Genomic DNA, 10,000 nt, shown 5'->3' on the forward strand with positions numbered 1-10,000 from the left:
CTGAAATTGATTCATATGACATTTGCATTTATGAGCAAACATTATGCACTTACATGAAGAAACAGTAGTTCTTAGATTGTCTTTCTTATGTTAATTTATCTTTAATATGGAAACTATGAAGCAAGAGCATTATATGTAGGGGACAGTTAGAATAGAATCCTTGAGCCTCTGTGGACTGAAGAAAATAAAGAGTTGGTTCTCTCACTGACAGTTATTGATAGCCTGCTAAATGAGGTCAACGAGGAAGGAGAGAAGGGGGAGAAGGCACCACTGTTCCTTAATGGACTGGACGATTCACTTGAATCTGAATCTGACTGTGAATCGGACTAATTTGTCAGGACTGTGAACTTGACTTTCTTGCTCCAAAAACAGTCTGAGATTGTGTGTGTGTGTGCATGTGTGTGTGTGTGTGTGTGTGTGTGTTTGTGTTGGTGTTGGTGTGTGTGTGTGTGTGTGTGTGTGTGTGTGTGTGTGTGTGTGTGTGTGTGTGTGTGTGTGTGTGTGTGTGTGTGTGTGTGTTTGAAAGAAAAAGTTCTTTGGAATTACTTTTTCATGTTATTTCTATAAAGCTGAAATTGATTCATAAGACATTTGCATTTATGAACAAACATTCTGCACTTACATGAAGAAACATTAGTTCTTAGATTGTCTTTCTTATGTTAATCTACCTTTAATATGGAAACAATGAAGCAAGAGCAATTATATGTAAGGGACAGTTAGATTAGATGTCTATATCTGAACACTTTGTTTTATTTCAGTCTTGAGAAGAGAATAATAATGTTGTAGTTCTGTTAAAAGATGGACAAAGGAACTATTTTGGTCGTCAATGTGATTAGTTTTGGTATTTAATTGGAAAACGGTGAGAAGTTATCATGAATATTTGATGACAAATGTTTTTGACATTTTCCTAAAATTTCACATTTAGGGGGTAGGGGAGAAATATCTCATCTGGTGTCGCAACATATCCTCTCAGGAATTCCAAATGGGGCTTGAAATGATCCAAAGGCATTGTAGTTTCTAAAAAATGAAGCAGAAAACCCAAATTTGTTGAAACCTTTTTCTTATCAAAGTTGACAAGCTTTGCGCACTGTGAAAATGACGGTTCGCGCCTATCAAGCATCACTACAGCCAACCTATCAAACATTGAACACTGTAATGGGTATTTTTTACAAGATTAATGATCAACTTAACTGTTTTGATTTCAAAAATGTGGTTCTCTGTTCATTCATTGCAGCTGTGCATTGTTGTGATTGCACAGATAAATTTAGCGTTCGAGGGGGTACCCTTAAACAAAGGGGCATAATTAGTAGTGGGAATGAGTTTTTTCGTGGCGAACTTGTTAAAACGTGTTCAGTAGACCCCAATGAATATCTCTAGCCTAATGAAGCTGGATCCTGAGGGGGGTGCACGGTAGGCCTAGCTGGCTTGGAGCCTATTCTGTAACATTTCTTTTAATGGTTTTTGATGTAGAAATCAGTGTTAGTTTTTTTACATTTTTTTTCGGGACCTCGAGGCTGGCTGTTTTGTTTTTCGCTTGTTTTTCTTATTCTTCTTCAGCGTTGCAGAATTTTCTGGTGACGTGTGAGCTCGTTTGCTCATTTGGGTTCCCCACACTATACTCTGAGAGCCTAGTCAGCTTCACTCTGTTTTCGTTGAGTAGGCATGCTGGGTATTTTTGTGTTTCCATAACCCACCGAACTCCGACATGGATTACAGGAGCTTTTCCGTGCGCACTTGTTCTTGTGCTTGCGTGTACACACGAAGGGGGTTAAGTCATTTAGCAGGTCTGCACATAAGTTGACCTGGGAGATCGGAAAAATCTCCACTCTTAACCCACCAGGCGGCCGCGACCGGGGATCGAACTCACGAACTCCCGATTAAGAGGCCGACGTCTTACCACCACAGCCACAGCGCCCGTCACACAACTTATAACTGTCGTCTGAATGCACGGTTTTGTTCACCTGAATTCACATATTCCCAAGCCTTTTTAGTTGTTCGTTTATTGTTGGTTTTTACGTATATATTTTTTTTATAAAGTTTGTGAGGCTTCACTTCTAAAACAAAGAAATCAAGAAACAAAGACACAAAGATTAAGAAAGAAACAAAGAAAGAAAAGACATAAACGAAGCTTTTCAATGTGTGTTCCTTTCAACAAATGTGATTCTTTTTATATTGGGGTACTAAATAGGTCACTCCTTTGTTTTTCTTTCTCTCATTCTTTTTTGCCGATTTGGTTTGTGTTGGTTTCGTTTCTTTTTTTCGTTATTTCTTTCTTCCAGTATTTCCTTTTATTTCCTGTTTACCTGTTCCACGCCAACACTGAGAACCACCCTTTCGTTAATGGAGTAAGCACCAATTTCGCCGCCTTCTTAGTGCTTTGGTTCCTTGGTCCATTTTTATATCAGCTACTGCCATTTTGCTGGTCTCTCACTTTTCGCCTTGCGGCTTAACAACTAACCCGGTGGCCCATAAAATACGATAAAAGCCACATCTCTCAGACCCAAACCAGTGGAATAACAAATCGATAGCAGACAAAATGCCCTGTCCCCGGAGAATGCCATTTCTGCCTGCTTGGTCCCGTTCTTGGTCGTGTTGACGCTTTTTGTGCGAAACTATAGAGATATCAGAGAGAGTAGCTCCGTCCCTTCAGACAGAGCTAGCCAAGTCGCCGCCTGGGAAATGGTGTGTCGTCTGGGTTACGCGTGATAAATGGATTCCAAGTGACAACATTTTTTAATACATTGAACGAAGTAATTTTATTGTACCGTGGAGAAAACTTTAGCGTGTTAAATTCATAGCTCATAATTCAGAGGCATTTAAGTCTCCAAATTTGTAGAACCTGCACTTGTAATCATATTAACAAGTCATTTTAGATCCCTTTGAAGTTACGGAATGAACTCCGATGAACTGTACGAATGCATTTCGTTTACATGGGTCAAAGAAGGAATTATCCGTATGAGCGCAAAAAGGAGACAACTCTTTCGTGTAAATGATGTCCCATGGTTGACAACGTACGCCATTTTCCGTGCATTTTCGTCGATTGAACAACCAAATTAAATAATTATGCTTAAGTTTGAAGCTCAATCCGTCAATTAATTTCACGACAAATGTTCTTTTGCTTGCTTACATGGACTTGTATCAAAAATAAGTAAAGAATGTCACTGGATTCTGAGCTATGAATTTAACACGCTAAAGTTCAAGATTACCGAAAACAGTATCAGAAAAGAACACCTTTCAGCCCTAGGCAATTGTTCTTATAATCGTTAAATACTGAGCACTTTTCTATGTAAGTCGACAGTGGCATCGTATTGTCGAGAACACTTTTCAGCCCTCGGCCACTGTTTTTACCATCGTTATAATACTGAGCACTTTGCTATGTAAGTCTCTGTACAGTGGCATTGTATTGGTGAGAACACTTTTCAGCCCTCAGCCACTGTTTTTACCATCGTTATAATACTGAACACTTTGCTATGTAAGTCTCTGTACAGTGGCATTGTATTGGCGAGAACACTTTTCAGCCCTCAGCCACTGTTTTTACCATCGTTATAATACTGAACACTTTGCTATGTAAGTCTCTGTACAGTGGCATTGTATTGGCGAGAACACTTTTCAGCCCTCGGCCATTGTTGTTACCATCGTTATAATACTGAGCACTTTGTGCTATGTAAGTCTCTGTACTGTGGCATTGTATTGGCGAGAACACTTTTCAGCCCTCGGCCACTGTTTTTACCATCGTTATAATACTGAACACTTTGCTATATAGTTCTACAGTGGCATCGTATTGTCGAGAACACTTTTCAGCCCTCGGCCTTTGTTCTTATACCATCGTTAAAATACTGAGCACTTTGCTATGCAGGTGAGCCTACAATGACACCGTATTTACGAGTTCTTGGTTTGAACCAGAAGATCTTTGTTTGAACTAAGCTTAAAAGAAGAAAAAAAAAGCACGGCTTGTTTGATTGGACCAGTTAAAATAGGCCTACATGTCAACATTTTCCGACTGATCTGCGGCGGGCGGGAGATTTTGATCGATTGCCTCAAGTCAAGAACACGATGGTGCCGATCTCAGAGGTACCTGTTCATCTCTTCTCCTGTTCGGCTTTTTAACCTGGCTGTTAACAGTCAATAAGCTTGCATAGTATTTAAGATACTGTTTTTATCTGGTTATTACAAGAGTGGATGTTATCGTGCTCTGGTTTTGAATGACGTAAACGTCCGAGTTCGGGATGTAAAAAAGCTTTGCTTTAAAAACAAACAACAACACCTGTACGCAAACAAACACACGAAATAAAAGCAAAACCGAGGAAACGACAGAAAGCTACATAAAAAAAAGAATCGAAGAAGAAGAAGAAGCAGGATTATTTTGAAAAGACGTAAAGTTGTGCAGCCTCTCTCGGAGAGAGAACGAACGAACGAACGGACGAACGGACGAACTTTATTACTCAAGGACGGAGATTTTAGGCTGAAGAAAAACACACAGACGAACGCACATGCGTAGAAATAAAGAATACATCTAAACAATGCAAATACATAGACGAAAAGACAGACAAACAAACAACAAACCAACTAACAAACGAGAGAAATAAAGAGAGAGAGAGAGAGAGAGAGAGAGAGAGAGAGAGAGAGAGAGAGAAAAAAGAGAGAGAGAGAGAGAGAGAGAGAGAGAGAGAGAGAGAGAGAGAGAGAGAGAGAGAGAGAGAGAGAGAGAGAGAGAGAGAACTTGTTCTGGCACTGAATAACAAATTGAATGAGTTTCAGAATAAGTGAAGTCTCTGAAAAGTGACTCCCTTCCTCCCTCTGGCCTCTCTGATTCTGTTACCATCATCATGTCTTGCTTTAGTCAGCTGCTATTACCCGCGAGAACCCAGACGTAAATTTATAAAATTACACTGCTTTCGCCAAAAATGTTAACCCTGTTAAAAACTGTAGAAAACTTTTAAAGTCTATTTAAAGGTGCTGCTCCTTTATTCTTAGAAAAAAAATTCCCTCTGTAAAAACGATGCCAGCTAGAATTTAATTACATTGCTTTTTTTTTCTCAGCGATAGATTTTGTGATTTGGTAAAAGGTATTTTATCGAATCAAAAAGATTGATTGCTTCGCATGAAAATGACAAACACACACTGACTTCAACGAACCGTATTTGTAACAGTAGAGTAACACTTCTATACGTTTTTGAAATACTCAAAAAAGTGTAAAATATTATTTGGGATCTTAGAAAATAGATTGTTCGGCCTACAGAGAGAGACATAAAGCAAAAATTAAGCATAAGTACTTTTGAGTTGCCTTTTCTCAGACAGTCCAACATACAGCCCCCTCCCCCCCCCCCCCCCCCACACACACTTTTTTTTAGATAAGCATTTGAATACGATCAACCACCACATGGTCCATTCCTTAACGTGGTGTGGTGGTTTGCGTGTCTCGGTGACCCTAAGAGCTATGCCAGCGGGAGTGTAAACTCCTGGCAGGGCTTCCCAAGCTGGACAGGTCGAAAGGTGGAGGCCAGACTAATATGGACCAACCTTGTGCTCACAGGGCAGGTCCTTGGGCCATGAGCTAAGGGTGAGGTAACCCTGACAGAAACCTCGAGTGCTGAAGACGTATGTGTTGGGCCGCACGGCGCACTCCAACAAACCACAACACTACGCATCAACTGCCATTATGACACTTGGAGACAGAATTGACAGTAATGGTGCTCGCCCTGTGAGGATCCACCAGGCAGGTGCAGCGCCGGGCTCCGCGCCTCAAAGGAGTCCACCCTCAGCTACTGGAGGTCCCTTCATCTCGTCTTGTGGAGCCAGGGGACGAGAAAGGAAAGCGACTGGCCGAAAAAACAGCAGAGCCAAGGACAACCCCACTATTAACATCATGCATTGGAATGCAGAGGGGGTATCCAATAAGAAGGAAGAATTAGAGCACTTCCTCTATGAAAACAGCATCAACATTTGCTGCATTCAGGAAACACACCTGCAAGAAGGGAAGCCCTTTAAGATCCGAGGGTACCAGGTGTTCAGGCGTGACCGACAAGGGAGGAAGAAAGGAGGAGTGATGACTCTGGTCAGGAACAACATAAATGCCAGTGAAACCAACAGTTACATGGAAGAAGCAGAGTACATAGAAGTCAAGATAACGACCAATGACAGCAAGATGAACATCATAAACTACTACTGCCCCAACGACAAGATGCTGTCGCTTGACACAATACAGGTCCCTGACAGCGGCTTCCTCATCGCTGGAGACTTTAACAGCCAGTCCCAGAGTTGGGGATATAAAACACTAGACAGGCGAGGAGAAGACATTGAATCTTGGCAGGACGACAACCACCTGATCCTTGTCAACGACCCCACAGATCCGTCTACCTTCTACTCGCGCCGCTGGCACTCAACAACAACACCAGACCTGGCATTGTGCACGGATGACATCCACAAAAACATCTCAAGAAAAGTGGATGAACAGCTGGGTGGAAGCGACCATCGCCCAGTCTTCCTTACCATCAGTAGAGACTCAGCATCTGAGCATCCACAACACCCGAGATGGAACTACAAAAAGGCAAAGTGGGGACTGTTCAACATACGAACAAATGAGCTGACCAGAGCCATAGAAACAGAGGGGAGAAACATCAACAACGTGATAAAGGAGTTCAATGCTAGCATAATCCAGGCAGCCAAGGACAGCATCCCACGTGGAGTGAGGAAGGACTACATCCCATACTGGTCCGATGAGCTGCAGAAGACGCACGATGCACTCACAAGAATGAGAGAAGAGGCAGAGACGAACCCTAGCCAGGAGAACAACATCAAACTCCAAGAAAGCAAAGCAAAACATCTGAAGACAAAGCTAGAGTACAAGAGAAGAGGCTGGAGAGAAAAGACGGCAGGGCTGAATATGGAAAAAGACACAACAAAGCTCTGGAAACTTACAAGAGCACTGAATGAAGAGGGCAACAAAGGACAGAAGATCACCCTGGAGGAGGAAGGAAGAACACTCACTGGAAAAGCCGCTGCCAATGCTTTCGCCCAAGCATATCGGGGAGAAAGCGACACCACCCTGCCTCTACAAAAGGAAGTCAGAACAAAAATTAGAGAAAGAACAGAAAGAAACGTACAGGATGCCATACAACAAGACATCACCATGGCCGAGCTGAAGAATGCCATCAAGAAGCTCAAAAAGAAGAAGTCTCCAGGTCCAGACAACATTACGAATGAGATGTTGCAACACATAGGCAACTCGGCCCTCCAGAAACTACTGGGCATCTTCAACCTCAGCTGGAGACAGGGACAGGTACCTCAGTGCTGGAAGGAAGCCAGGATGATCCCAGTTTTAAAGAAAGGGAAAAACAAGACCAAAACCCTGAGCTACCGACCCATCAGCCTGACAAGCTGCGTATGCAAAACCATGGAGCGCATTGTCAACCAGCGCCTGCAGCTGTACCTGGAATCAGAAAGCATCATCGTCCCAGAACAAGCCGGCTTCCGACAGCACAGAAGTACGGAGGACCAGACAACACACCTTAGCCATGTCATAGAGGATGATTACCAGGCCCAGAAGGTCACCCTGGCCACCTTCATTGACCTGCAGAAGGCCTTCGACAAGGTCTGGAAAGATGGACTCCTTGTGAAGCTCCTACGTTCCGGCGTCAAAGGCAACATGTACCAGTGGACCAAGTCGTACCTGCACAACCGAAAGGCCAGAGTGCTGGTGGACGGTCACTGTGGCCGAAAGGTGCTACTACGCCAAGGAGTTCCACAGGGAGGAGTACTCTCCCCCACGCTATTCATACTCTTCATTAACGACCTGGTACCAGAGTTGCCCAAGGGAGTCCAAGCGGCACTGTATGCTGATGACCTTGTTCTCTGGTGCTCGGAAGAGTATGCAACCACAGCAACCTACAGGATGCAACTTGCCCTAGAAAAGGTTGCAGCGTGGGCGGAAGACTGGTGTGTGACCATCAACAGGGAGAAGACCACTGCCACTCTCTTCACACTCTCTGCCAAAGCGACACCTGGCAAACTGACCTTGGGGGACACACCCCTGAAATTTGAAGACCAGCAAACATACCTGGGGGTCACCTATGACAAGCGCATGACCTGGAAACAACACATCATGAATGCACAGGGAAAGGCCAGGAGAAAACTAAACATCATGCGGAAGCTGGCAGGATCACACTGGGGTGCAAACGAGAAGATCCTGAAAACAGTCTACCAGGGGACTGTACGACCGCACCTCGAGTACGGATCAAGCTCTTGGGCAACAGCAGCCAAGACACACCAGCAGGCCCTAGACAAAGTACAGAACCAAGCGCTGAGAATCATCACGGGCGCAATGAAATCAACACCCATACAGAAGATGGAACAGGTGACTGGCATTCCTCCACTGAGCAAAAGGCGAGACTGCAAAACAATGGTACAAGCCACCAAGTACCAGTGCACTCATGACCATCCAATGAGTGACAGACTCAAGAAGATGTCCTTAGGCAGGCTGAAAAGATCAAGCTTCGCTCTTGAGGCAAGGGCTTTGCAGAAGAAACATCAGACAGAGATGCCAGAGCTAGTGGAGCCACCATCTTTCTCCCTTGACGCCCCACCCTGGGAAGACAGACAAGGAAACCTGGACATACAGACCATGCAGTGTCCCCTACCTCACAACAAAGGACGAGCAGAGCAATGCGACGAAAAAAGCCCTGACTCTTGCCATGCTTGAAGAAAGGTACCCCCAAGAAGCATGGATACGGGTGTATACTGATGGGTCAGCCACAGAGGCCGTCAAAAATGGAGGAGCGGGGGTGTATGTCCAGTACCCCAGTGGAGAGAGGCAAGCAGAGGCTATACCAACAGGCCTCCACTGTACAAACTACAGAGCTGAGGCACAAGCACTGATCCATGCAGCATACACCATCGACGACAGAGTCAACCATGACAACCAGGTGGTCTTCCTGACTGACGCTCTGTCAGTACTACAAGCAATGACCAGTAGCAAACTGCCTCAGCTGGAACACGCTCTACACAACATCAAGAGCCTGAGGACAGTACTGCAATGGATCCCCTCCCACTGTGGTGTACAAGGAAACGAAGAGGCGGACAGGATGGCAAAGCTGGGTGCAGAAGATGAGCAAGAGAACAACCCTGTGAGCCTGACAGAGATGAAGACCATCATTAAGTCTCTGCACAGGACGCCCCAGCCACAGGACAGCTACCACCTGCTATCCAGACCACAGCAGGTGGTCATCTTCCGCCTGAGAACTGGACACAACAGACTTAACCAGCATCTCCACGGGAAGCTGCATGTTGTGCCCTCCTCCATGTGTTCTTGTGGAGAAGCAGAGCAGGACACGGCCCACATCCTGCGAGACTGCAGGAACCACCAGGTGCTGAGAGAGGAAATCTGGCCATTGCCGGAGTCCCTGCACAACAAGCTGTACGGGCCAGTGGCTGCGCTGCAGAGGACCACTAATTATATCTCAAGATCTGGACTCCAAGTGTGATCGGCGATCGAAAAGAAGAAGACTATACGATCAACAAAATCTTGAAAGGAAGTTGTAGCAATTACTTAAAGCAGTCTAAGTTCAATCAAATTTATCAAAATATAGTCAGGTTTACAGTATCAATTCAAATACTAAACTTTAATGTGAAGCCCTCTTTCTGCTTTTGGTCAGCTCTCCTAAACCCGTCAGTCTCCTTGCCTGTAAACTGGTGAACCTTCCTATTCCTTTACGTTGTCTGTTATCACAAACTAAAGCTAAGGTTCCACTATTACAATGAGTTACTACGATTTTGTCACAACGATGTTTGCCACGAATGATTGCGAAAAATCGGCCGAACAAGAACGAAGTAATACGAACTACAACGACCATCGGCGATTTTCTCCACGAATCCCAAATCGTCGTAGTCCGCCGTCAAAATAACTTAATTAAGTCACAGTGGGACCTGGGCTTAGATGAGTTCGAACAATGACTGACCGCAGGATGGTAGGAGAAAGGAAGTAAAGGTTGCGTCCAATATGAAA

This window comes from Littorina saxatilis, linkage group LG7 (genome assembly GCF_037325665.1).
Source record: "Littorina saxatilis isolate snail1 linkage group LG7, US_GU_Lsax_2.0, whole genome shotgun sequence".
NCBI classification, from domain to species: domain Eukaryota; kingdom Metazoa; phylum Mollusca; class Gastropoda; order Littorinimorpha; family Littorinidae; genus Littorina; species Littorina saxatilis.